Here is a 13,231-nt window from a genome sequence, read left to right on the forward strand (position 1 = left end):
AATATTATTGTGAAATTGTTGAATGAAAGCATTAGATAATTGTTGAAATGATGTAATATAATAAGGAGGAAAATAACAATACCATTGAAAAGCTTTATCCCTAAAGGTTCGAGTAAACAATTTAGCCATAAGACTTTGGTCATGAGCAAAAATACTACACAAAGTTTGAAATGTTTTCACATGAGTCAAGAGGTCACCTTTTCCACTGTACAATTCCAATTGAGGGACTTACATATGCTTAGGAGGGACAACATGAACAATGACATCGAATAATGGGCTTGCTACATCAAATGTGGAAACATTAAACTTGAATTGGGCAATGGAAGCCAATTATTGTTGTAGGGATGTAATAGTTTCGGCAAGGTTATTAATGGTTGCTTCGGTGGATAGATTGAAATTGGACATAGTGGATTGTGATGGAGGAGTAACATTGTTGTATGTAGGTGGAGTTTGATAGTAAGTGTATTATAGGATTTTCATGCATAATTAACTAGAATTAGTGAGTAAACCACTAATACTCAATCCTAATTAGCTAATCCACAAATAACAATAGAATAGAATAAAATCAACAATAACAAAAGATAATCTAATTAAGATTCCCTTTGCTGATTCAAATCTTAGCTTTCATTGCTTTTCTCCAATATTGGGGTTGTGTGGCTCTTAGTGTTGCTCTGGGATTCTTGCATAAAGATGACACAATAATTTCAAAGATATTGGTTGTTAAAATTGGAGAATTGAGCTCAATTTATAGATTTTGAATGAGGAAAATGGATGGTTGAGATGCATTTGAGAACAAAATTGATCGATGGTTGGGATTTCTTGAGATAGAATTGATTGAGAGATAAACTCATTTGATTGATAAGTTAACTGGGTTGATTGATCAGATAACTGGATTGATTGATCAAATGACTGAATAGATTGATTAGTCAACTGAGTTGATTGAAGAGTTAACTAATTTGATTGATCTATTCCAAAAAGTTGATTTGGAGTTGAAAAAAAGTGATTGAGGAATTAACTGAGTTAACTCATTAGTTGACTAAATTTATTGCCCAATCAAAATTCAACATGTGTTGTAGGAATTTGATATGAAATTGCATTTGTGTTGAATTTGAATTTTCAAATTCATGAAATTGAAATGCACATTTTATTGAAATTAACTGATATTAGAATTTGGGGAATTTTGAATTTTTGAATATTGAATTAGTAAAGAATGAATTAGATAATTGAATAATTTAAAGAAACTATTTAATTATTAAAAATTAAATTAAATTAAATAATAAAGATTATTTAATTAAAGGTGTAAATTTGAAATTAATTAAATAAAATATATCTAATTAATTATAAGAAAGGGGGTTAAATGATTAATTGATGGAGATAGAAATTAAAAAATTAATTATGATGATGAAATGTGATGATTAAGAACTAGTTTAGAAGAATTTGATTAGATTAATTAAATAATTAAAAGATTATTCAATTAATTAAGACGCATGATTAGTGTGTTAGTGATGAGACATTTTTAGGTGTCTACATTTGCCCCTCTTTGAGACAATGTTGGAACAATGTTGTTTCAAAGAAAATGAAATTAAAATATTATTTAATTAATTAAGATGAATAATTAGTGTGTTAGTGATGAGACATTTGTAGGTGTCTACATTTGCCCCTCTTTGAGACGATGTTGGAACAACGTTGTTTCAAAGAAAATAAAATTAAAAAATTATTTAATTAATTAAGACAAATGATTAGTGTGTTAGTGATGAGACATTTTTAGGTGTCTACATTTGCCCCTCTTTGAGACAATGTTGGAACAATGTTGTTTCAAAGAAAATGAAATTAAAATATTGTTTAATTAATTAAGATGAATAATGAGTGTGTTAGTGATGAGACATTTGTAGGTGTCTACATTTGCCCTTCTTTGAGACAATGTTGGAACAATGTTGTTTCAAAGAAAATAAAATTAAAAAAATATTTAATTAATTAAGACGAATGATTAGTGTGTTAGTGATGAGACATTTTTAGGTGTCTACATTTGCCCCTCTTTGAGACAATGTTGGGACAACGTTGTTTCAAAGAATTACCCCAGTGTGCCCTGGCGATAGTAGGGTGTAATGTCCCCTCGAGAGATTGTTTGTGCATTTAAGGCATGAATGATCTCTCGAAGGAAGAAGAATGTTAGATAAAAGACAGAAGAACAGTTAATTGATGATATCAATGGATTTGATTGGGTAGAAGAAATGGTTAGAGTGATTTGTAGATTGATTGAATTGATTGGATTGATTAATTGACCATATTAATTGGATTGATAAGATTGATGGGATTGATTAGATTGATTGGATTTATTGGTTCAATTGGAATTATTGGATAAAGATCAAGTTTGGTTTAAGGAAGGACACATCATGTATAAGACAAAGATGATCAAAATGTCTGATTTTGGGAAGGATATATCCTGTATAAGACAAAGTGATGATTGCGTCTGGTTTCAAGAAGGACACATCTTGTATAAGACATATGATAGATGAAAGTTGGATACATGATGATGAATGATTAGTAAGGAGTGAAGAATGTTAGGAAATAGAATTGATTGATTGATAGAATAGTCGATGTGAGGAAATGTTTTGAGATTGAATTATAAATGAGACAAAGAAATTGGAAAAGAAATAACCACGACTTCTTGTGTCTTTATTTTTAGTGCAACATATTCGTCATTGAGCCTTATTATGTTTCAATGGAGCTTCGTACATCAGGGTTTAAGAAACCAAGATGTAATTGATATCCCATTTGTTAGAGTATTCGGGTATTTACTTGATTAATTAAACAATATTTGTTTAATTATTTAAGTTCCCTTTATCTCTTTTACACTTAAGCTAACTTTAGGTGCATATAATTAATTATTTTAATTAATTATTATGTGCAAACCTAGGTTTTCCCTTTTAGGGTTTCTTGACCTATTAAAGGTTGAGTTCTTTCTTTTCATTGTATGAAGAAGGATTATTATTGATAATACATTTTGGAGATTATTGAGCTCTCATCTTTTGGAGCATATTTTTCCTGTGTTTTTGTTCCTTTTGTGATTTGCTTTCTTGCTTCTCCTTGTAATAGGTTTTTCAGCTTGCAGAGGTCATTTGGGCTCCTGTGGTGTTGTATTTTCTTAACTCCTATATGGTATCAGAGCTTCAGATCTGCAACTACTTGTTCTTGTTTTGAGAAGTTTTTGCTTTGGAAGCAGATCTGGGGTTTCAGGAATTTTTTTATGTACCTAGGGTTTGACCTTTTTTTGAGCACTTTAGGCCTAAATAGACCTCACCATTGTGCTTAGAAGACCCGAAAACCCCTATGGTCATATAAAATTCAACCTATTTTGGTTCCTGAGTCTCGGGGAGTATTTGTTTCTCCAGATCCACGTCGTACAGCCCTAACATGTAGTTTGAGAAAAAATAAATTTTAAAATATTTTTTTGCCTTTTTACGGCATGCAGGCTGAAATTTGCTTTAAAAAAAAAAAAGAATAAAAAAGCAAACGGGCGAGAAAAAAAAACAAGGGTTTACAAAAAAAATTTATTTTTTGGCAAAATTTAAAGGGGGGGGGGGTTCCCACAGTACCGTGGGGCCCCTGCCTTGTTGCAGGCCTCGTACAACACTGTTGATAGTTTTCCCCGGCCCCCATCCTCCGTCGGCACCTGCCTCCGGCTCCCCCAGCCCCACGGCCGCTGCCAACCAGCCCCCAGCCTCCCCGCCACCTGTTGGCCCCATCACCTGCTGGCCCCCCGTCGTCGGCCTTCCTGCCTACGGCCCCACCTGCACCCCGGCCCTGCACCTAACCCAGCTGCTCCACCATCACCGTCGTTGTTCCTCGGTCCCCCATCGTTGTGCTCCGCTCCCTGACCGCCACTCAGCTTCCCGGTCGCCACCTGCATCTCACCACCGTCGTTGGAACACCTCCGCCCAGCCCGCCGACCACCCGACCACCAGGAAACCACCCAGCCACCAGAGCTCCACCTGGCCACCACCAGAGCGCCGCTCCCTGGCCTCCTCCGCCTGTCCAACAACCAGACTCTCCTTTTTGCCTCTTTCAGGGGGGGTTTGGTTTTTTTGCCATATCTTGGGCATACAGAGTCATTTTTTCGAAAACGAATAGGCGTCGGAAAGATGGTTCTGAGCCCGACCTCATGGTGTTGGTAATTTTTTCCAATTTTTCTGTTTGACTATGTTTTTTTCCAGTCAAAGTGAGGTCTTTTTTTTGCACTCCGGGAGCCATAGAATGAGCCTCCAACCTTCTTTTTCAAAAACTTTATATTTTTGGAAAGTGTGTACTGTGTACTTTCCAGATATATGAGTTTTATTTCCATATTCTGCACCATGCATATTTTATTTATTTTTTGCTTTTCATCACTCTGGTGGATATCTTGGTTGTTTCAAGTCCTGGGATCTCTTCTTTGGTTAGGATGTCTCTATTTTGGTTCTCATTTCTATTTCTAGTCTTCTTATCATTGTAGCATTGTAATTATGCAAACACACTAAGATAAAGTGCCATCATGCATTGTTTACTTGGAATCTTGCACATCTTGTGCCTTGTTGTACATGCACTATTGACTAAGTGCCATGAGGGGGTTGATGTTTGCCTGTTGTTTGCCATCTTCCTTTGTCCAGTGAGTGTTCCTTCCACGACATTCACCTCATGATGTGTGTCAAGTGAGTGTTCCTTCCACGACACCCTGTACTTTTTTTAGCACCTTTGATGTTCCTAGTTCTTCGTCATGCAGTTCTTGTTGGTTGTTCTTTTCAGTGTACCTATCCCTCTCCCTCTTTCGCATTATGGGGAGGTTTATTCTGTTGGTTCTAATGCTTCCGTGGTTCGATTGATTAGCTCTTCAGGCTTTGGTTTCTCATGCCATCTATATCTTCGAGTTCAGTGTTTGCCTTGTTTTCCATCTGATTCGAGTAGTGTCATTTGAGGGCACTCATGCAAATTATAGTCTTCTCTACCTGGTCATGTTCTATTTCAATGGAGGTTGTTCAGATCAGCAGTTATTCTTCGACAGAGTTTGCAGGTTCTTCAAGCTTCATTGATGTTCTTTTCCATCTCTTTTTAGAGTAGAGTTTTGTTCCCACGTGGTTTTCTCTATTTCTCCAGTTCATAGAGATTTCATTGTATTTGGGTACCTGATCAGGCCTTGTTGCCGGGACCCATCTTTATCGCTTTCAGTAGTTGTTCTAGGTTTTAGCTTCTCCCTAAGTCTAGCTTAAGGGGGGTGTTAGAATATTCGGGTATTTACTTGATTAATTAAACAATATTTGTTTAATTATTTAAGTTCCCTTTATCTCTTTTACACTTAAGCTAACTTTAGGTGCATATAATTAATTATTTTAATTAATTATTATGTGTAAACCTAGGGTTTTCCCTTTTAGGGTTTCTTGACCTATTAAAGGTTGAGTTCTTTCTTTTCATTGTATGAAGAAGGATTATTATTGACAATACATTTTGGAGATTATTGAGCTCTCATCTTTTGGAGCATATTTTTCCTGTGTTTTTGTTCCTTCTGTGATTTGCTTCCTTGCTTCTCCTTGTAACAGGTTTTTCAGCTTGCAGAGGTCATTTGGGCTCCTGTCGTGTTGTATTTTCTCAACTCCTATACCATTGCAGTAACAAAGACATGACAGACAAGGAGTGAACCGCTCTATTATGGGTGTAGCACTAAGGGTCGAGGTATGTGCGATAGTCATAAGCATAGCTATCCTTGACTTTCATTTTTGCTTAGGATACTTGTTGAATGAATGTATCAATGTACAGACTCCCAAAGTACCATTGTCTCAGATCTTCATTATTTCACACCACAAACAACAAATAAAGAAAAAGATCACAAACCATCTTGACTTCTTTAGTCACTTGTGGACATCCTTGGGTAGTACAAGGACATGACCTGTCAGAAATCGATAAAAATAAGTGAAATAAAAGATAAAACTAACTTGACTAAGAAAATCAACAACCGTATTGATCTTCTTGCCAAGGACAAGTGTTTCTTGATAAGATGATTGTTTGATAGGATGCCCATTGTAGGAAAGATGTATCCATTAGGACATGATGTCTTATAGGTTTCCTGTTTTAGGAACGATGTATCCATAAAAGGCATGTTGTTTGATGTTGAAAACTAATAGGCAATTGATTAGTTAAGTTGTAGGCTAGCTTGGTTGTTTTGCCAGTTGATGATTTGATTGGTTAAGCTCAATGTTTTGATTTGATCTGCATTTTGTGTCTGTTGGAATGTTTGTCATTTGCAAAGGATAGTTTATTCTGAATTGTGATTGATGAATTTTTTTTGAGTTTTTTTATTTTATTTTATTAGAATTTTCAAAGTTTATTTGATGTATTTTGGATTTTTGAAGACATTATTTGGTTGATTTTTTGGATTTTTTTTTTTGGATTTTGAGAGATGAAACATGACTTGCCATCAATTTATAAAGATAAGACTAACTAGGACAAAATCCAACAACCATATTGATCTATGTCATTGTTTTGATTGCTTGATGTGATGATTGATAAGAATGTCCGGTTTCAGAGAACGGATACCCCGTAGAAGACCAATTTGTCTGGTTTCAAGTGCACCCTTCCCCATATAAGACACGTTAATGTTTGATAGAGTTTGATTGATGGATTGGTTAACAAGACGTGATCAATTTGATTGCAAATTTTGAGAGTTTGTTTGTTGTTGATTTGATTTGATAGATGGTCCATGCTTTCTTTGTATCCACGTAGGTATTCGATTTGTGAAAGATAATTTATTGTTTTGATTTTCATTTTTTGTTTTTATGATATTTAGAGCTTTTTCTAGGACATTTTATGACTTTTTGTTAATTTTTTCAAGACATTATTTGATTTTTTTAATTTTTTTAATTTTTTAATTTTTTTTTGGTTTTTTATATTTTTTAGATTTTGAAAGTTTCTTTGATTTTTTTTGGATTTTAAAAGTTTTTTTTTTTGAAAGATTAAACATGACCTGTCATCAATTGATAAAGATAAGACTAACTAGAACAAAATCTAGTAGCCATACTGATCTGTGTCTTTGTTTTTTATTCTGTGTAAGATAGATCTATTTTCTTATTTCCTAATTTTGTTTCGAGTGTACCCTTCCCTGTATAAGACATGTTGATGTTGGATAGAGTTTGATCGATGGAGTGGTTAACAAGACATGTGATAAGTTTGATTGTGGACTTTGAGAGATTATCTATTGTTGATTTGATTTGATGGATGGTCTATGCTTGCTTTGTATCTGTAGACGTATAAAAATGACCGTATTCCTAAATGAATATTTAATGTTCATTTTATCCCCATTCCTCCATTTAGTTAAATTTAATCTAACTAAATCACCCACATTCTTCTATTTAAATAAATAAATCATTCAATTTATTTAGTTAAATTCATTAAAGCCCTTTGCATCATTTAATTAAATAAATCATTTTATTTAATTAAAACCCTTCTTCTTACTTTTAATTAAATTTACATTTAATTAATAGTTTATCCCAAATTGAATAAATCTAATTCCCAAATTGCAACCAATTGAAATATATTAATTTTATTTTAATTAAAATCTATTTTCCCCACCCACTTGCATCCTAGACCCTATTCCTAATTTCTTCTAGAATCCATCTAATTCTAATCAATTAGCCCAAACCCATCCATTATCCCTTTTCCCTAAATTTGAGGAGGTCACTTCTCAAATTTGGAGTAAAGTCTTCTAAAAGCATTAAAGCCTTTATCCATTCAACAAGCTAACTTGTTGAATACCCCCAAATTTGGAAGGACTCTTACAAATTTGTCCCCAAAGTCTTCAAACAATTAATGGTTAACTAACCCTTAGTGGCATGGTTAGAGACTTTTTGACTAACTTAATCCTCATCTAACCCAGGGGTCTCATCAAGCATTCATTGCTTTGACCATGGTTATCCCTTTAGCCTTTTCACAAGAGTTTATCCCTTGGATAAAAGCTTTATCCATTGGATAACCCTAACCTAACCTTAACCCTTACCTCCTAAGGTAACCATAAGGTCTTCTCAAGCATTTAATGCTTCTTTCATCTCCTCTCAACCTGTCTTATGTTGACAATTGTCACTATTTTATTGGTGAAAATTGTAAACATGGATTGATAACTTTCAATCCTGACCCTTGATTGACTCCTTCAATCTTGACCATCCATTGCCCTATTTTCACTATAAATAGAGCTCTCATTCCTCCACTTTAAGATCCAGACAAACTTTTAGTATCTCATTTATGCTCAAATTTATCAATACATCTAGCTTCTCTTTGTAATAGGAAATAATCTAATAAGCACTTTAGACTATTTCCTTTATCATTAGCTTAAATCATGAACTAGTATATCATGTTAGGATAGTATTGCTACTAATCTTGTCATCTTATAATCTAGTTTATTGCATTTGTAGAATCATGCATAGATAGGATGCATTTCATAATTAAATCAATCATAAGCATCCCTCATTCTTGCATTCGTCATCCCTAAGCCACTTTGCTCAGTGATCTGAGAGCAAAGGCATTGGCTTGAGGGACCTTGTGAGATAGAGAACCATGGAACCAACCTTGGGAAGTTGAGTCATTCTTCATGACTCCATAACTTGCACCAAAAAGTCCCGTGGGTGTGTGAACAAGCCTCTTTGAGACCACATTTTCACTTTTTAGGTTTCATTGGCCCGCTTTTCCCGCACACATTTATGGTGCCCACCATGGGGAACTATCCCATTAATCAAATCAGTTTTTAAAAATAAACACTTTTGCAGGTACACGGGAAACAAGAATCAGCGTGTAGGGAACATCCCTTAGCGCATCTGGTTGATCTTTCAGTGCATCCGACTCACTGTTTGGCGCATGGGACTCATTCCCCGGTGCGTATAGACCATACCTTAGCGCATCATCCTCACTAACATTTTCCTATAGGTCTCGGCATGGGAGAATAATAGAGTAGCGCATTTGGAAAATAGTTCAACGCATCGGGTCTGTCCGATAGCGCATCCTGATTATCTTGTAGCGCGTACAGTCTGTTCTGTAGCGCATCACAGACAAAGGAAAAATTAAAAATTGTAACCAAATGTAAAATTAGACTTGTTGAAGTCCACAAAATCCAAATACATTTCTAACGATTTTGCTTGGTATCTTGCAGGGTTTTTAACAGTTTCTTGCAGATGGGAGCTTAAATTTTATTTCTAGGATCATAAATAGTTTAAATTTTTACTAACTTAGTTAAGTTAGTCAAAATATAAAGATTTTTTATTCTTGTTGGATAAAATTGAATTCACTTTGTTTGGGCTTTAAAAAAAGAACCACAAAACAATTTTTCCTTGCTTTTCTAGGAGAGAAAATTTTCAAATTGGATCTTAAAAAAAAAAAATCAAATTTTCAAAGGTTTGCAAGCAAATGGCTTAAAAAGAACTTCACCATCCTTTCGTGCATAAAAGGATCCATTTTAGGTTTTTGCAAGGAAAAGAATCACACAAAGTCCAAAGGTCATTTACAACTAAAGAGGGAAGATCTTCCCCTTTCAAATCGATTTCTTTAGTTGACGAAACATCGTGTTTATTTTGTTGACCAAGTTCCTTTTTAAAAGATCAGAAAATCATTGCTATGAAAGGTTAAAAGGAACACCATGTTTTCGTGGAGCAACATCTCCATATAGAGTTAGCAAATCATTGCTTTAAAAGGCTAAAAAGAATTTGTGTGCTTTGTCTCGAAAGTGGAAGGTATATGCTCTCCCCTTAATTGGGTGATCAAAAAGCCAAACCACTCTTAAAGCTAATAAATCTTTTAGCAGGCCTGCCTTCCCGAGGGGTTGAAAAACTCTTATAGCCATTTTTGGCCGGTGTGAAGGGAACGACATAAGTGGGAAACAACTTTGAAGCCAAGTGTTCCAACCCACTATAATCAAAAGTGAAAAGTGACGAAAGTCCTTTTCAACAGTTGCGCGTTGTGATTAGCCTTCCCTCAGTATCCTTGAGATATGTAAAGTCTTTGTTCTAAAGGTTGGGAAGTCTCCTAAGGGATTTTATCACTGATGGCCAAACGGGAAGCCTTATTATGAACCTTAGCATAGAAACTTTGAGCCGAGTCAGTATCCAGACATTTGCAATATCATAGTGCAAGGGTGGGGAAGAATCTGCCCCCAAGATCGCTCACCATATATCTCCCAAGATAACTATTCAATTATGAAGCAATTGACTTTGAGTTAATTTCTGGCAAAAGGCAAAAAAATGGGTGCCCCCTAGGGGGTGACTCGGTTGTTTGAGCTGATGGAGTATCGAGAAGAGTGGGCTATGATATTGCTTATGACCCTTGAATAAAAGAGTCTGATTGAAGTGCATGTTGTATTTAAACCTGTCAAAACATTGAGGATTTGAACACATCCTCATAGAACATACACTTATTGTTTAGATTAAGCAAAATGGTTGTCTCTTTGGTGCCATGCTTTCATTTGTTACTTTAGAAAATCATCTATCAGCACTAAAAACTCAAGGCACAATTCTAAAAATCACAAAAAAATAACCAACTCAAAATATCAGGGCAGTTTAGTGCGTAAGAGCAACTTCTTAGCGCGTAGAAACCATCTTTTAGTGCATTAGACCTTCACCTTAGTGCATCAAGTGTAAACATTACCACTTCACTAGAATCCAAATTTAGCAGTTTCAAGTAGCGCATTTTGAAAACAGTTTAGCGCATTGAAGCATCAGCTTAGCGCGTGGAAACCAAACTTTAACACGTAGGGTTTAACAGTTAGCGCATAGGCGGCCCATATTGGCACATAACCTTTTGAACCAAGGCAGAATCAAAATAAACTAGTTAGCGCATATCAGGGGGCAACGTAGCATGTGGAGTCTTTTCGCTAGCGCGTCAATAAATTTCTATAGTGCATTGCGTCTCTGTTTTAGCGCATAACCAAAACCAGAAAAATAGGGGGCAAAACAGAGGTTATTTTTGAAAATTTTGAAAACAATTTCGAAAGCGTTCCTTCATCAGCTTGAACTTCATCAAGCAGAAAACCAAAAACAGAGTATCAAAAGCTATTTCTAAAGCAAAATTTCCATCAAACAAATTTTTCCAAAATCTGAAACTAGTCACAAGATAAACATATCTCTCCTATCAAAAACATGAAACATCATCACAAGTGGCAAATAGGTCCTTCAATCAAATGGATTTTTATCCCAAAACACACTTGTTTTAAAAACTCCAAGTTGTCAAATTGAGTTTCCATATCGGGAAAGCTCGTATTCCATATCATTTGACACGCTTTGTCGTGAGGGGGCATCTAAACCTTCATTTTGATAAAGTAAAACTTGAGTTTCCAAAACAAGTTAAACTGAATCCAAAACAAATCAAAGGAAACCATTGATCGCTTGTGCATGACTAATCCTCATATTCTGAGAAGAAAGAATATTTATCATAACACTAAGTTGAAGAAATAGTAACCGAGTTCTTCAAAACTTGCCAAAAGAAATAAATTTTTATATGTTAATTGCCAACTCTTGAAATCTCATCGCACATTCCTTTGTCATAATATGCTTATATCTTCAAGACAAAACAAACAAATTTGACAAGGAACCATTGAGGAGTAGAGCATTCTATAAAAAATCAACATTCAGTCAACACATAAATCAAGGAGGGAAGATCAATCCGACCTTCTTTCCCGAAGAATGCATCACTTATAACATACCCTGATTTGAACCACCAAACCCTGAGCAAAACATTGAAGAAGAGTTTGTTCCTTTTGTCACAGAAAGCTTCTACTAGATGCCCGCTATTACTCTCTCTCAACAAAACAAACAAAGTGAAATGCAACTGGAATCCAACATGAATCAGAGATTATCAAATCCTTTCAAGGGTCTGCATCTAGAGGACACTGAAATTACTGAGGAACTCCTTCAGGAGTGTCAAGAAAGCACTTCATTTCAAAGGCTTGTGGAAAGGCTCATGGAAAATGACAGAAAAATATCTGCTCATGCTCACAAGAAAAGGAGTTAAACTTCCTAAAGATTTGGACACAGACATTTTTAGAACAATATCTCGACATTATGAATATCAAGAATGACAAAGAGAGGAAGAAACATGTGACCCTGAGCAAGATATCCCTAAGAAAAATATCCCTAAGCAAAACATACTATTCCACACACCATTTCAGCCTATAACTAATGCAAGGGAAGAACTCTTCCCTCGGCAAAATAATACACCTTTGATTGCTCTCACTCAACAAATGCAAATGTTACAAAGACAAATGCAAGACATGCAACAAGGGACAATAGTATGGTACTCCTTAACTGAAATTTGTCCTTATCTTTTTGATAGATGATTAAACATGGTAGCTTTTCCCCCAAACTCAGACGTTCCCAAATTTGACAAATATGATGGGAAAAGTGATCCCCGTGATCATGTTCGAGAATTTAGTACAATGAGTCTTGAATTCGCCCATGATGACACCTATTTGATGAGGTTATTCCCAAGAAGCTTGGGAGGGCAAACAATGGAATGGTTATCCAAAATCACACCTCTTGTCAGATCATTCGATGAACTAGTCACTAGTACATTCGAAGCTGATTTCCAACGACCGTTTGTCGGATTTGTGATGAATTTTCGTCGGAGTGCTGACAAAATCAACCGTTGAAAACTTGGCATCAGATTGGTCAACGATGCCATGCCCATCAAAAATATGACAATCCAATCGAAAGCTTGGTATTCGTCGTAATTCCGACAATGATAATTTTTATCAAAAAAAAAAATTTATTATCGATGAGACCCAGTGATGTCTCATCGATATAAAAGAGCCATCGAAGGAAGGAAACGCTGATGAATTCCAGAAAGGACTCACCGAAGATAATAACTTCATCGATAAAAGATATCGAAGAAAGCAGAGAGGGTCTTCATCAATGGGAAAAGTTCGTCGAGGAAATAATACTATCGGTGCAACATAAAAAGGACCCACCGAAAGGAGCGTTTTCATTGAAAGAATAATATCGATTCCAATTCAAAAGGTATCGATGAGACCCAACGATGTCTCATTGATATAAAAGAGCCATCGAAGAAAGGAAATGCTGATGAATTCCATAAAGGACTCACCGAAGATAATAACTTCATCGACAAAAGATATCAAAGAAAGTAGAGAGGATCTTCATTGACGGGAAAAGTTCTCAAGGAAATAATACTATCGGTGCAACATAAAAAGGACCCACTGAAAGGAGCATTTTTATCG

This window comes from Cryptomeria japonica, chromosome 5 (assembly GCF_030272615.1).
Source record: "Cryptomeria japonica chromosome 5, Sugi_1.0, whole genome shotgun sequence".
Classification (NCBI taxonomy): domain Eukaryota; kingdom Viridiplantae; phylum Streptophyta; class Pinopsida; order Cupressales; family Cupressaceae; genus Cryptomeria; species Cryptomeria japonica.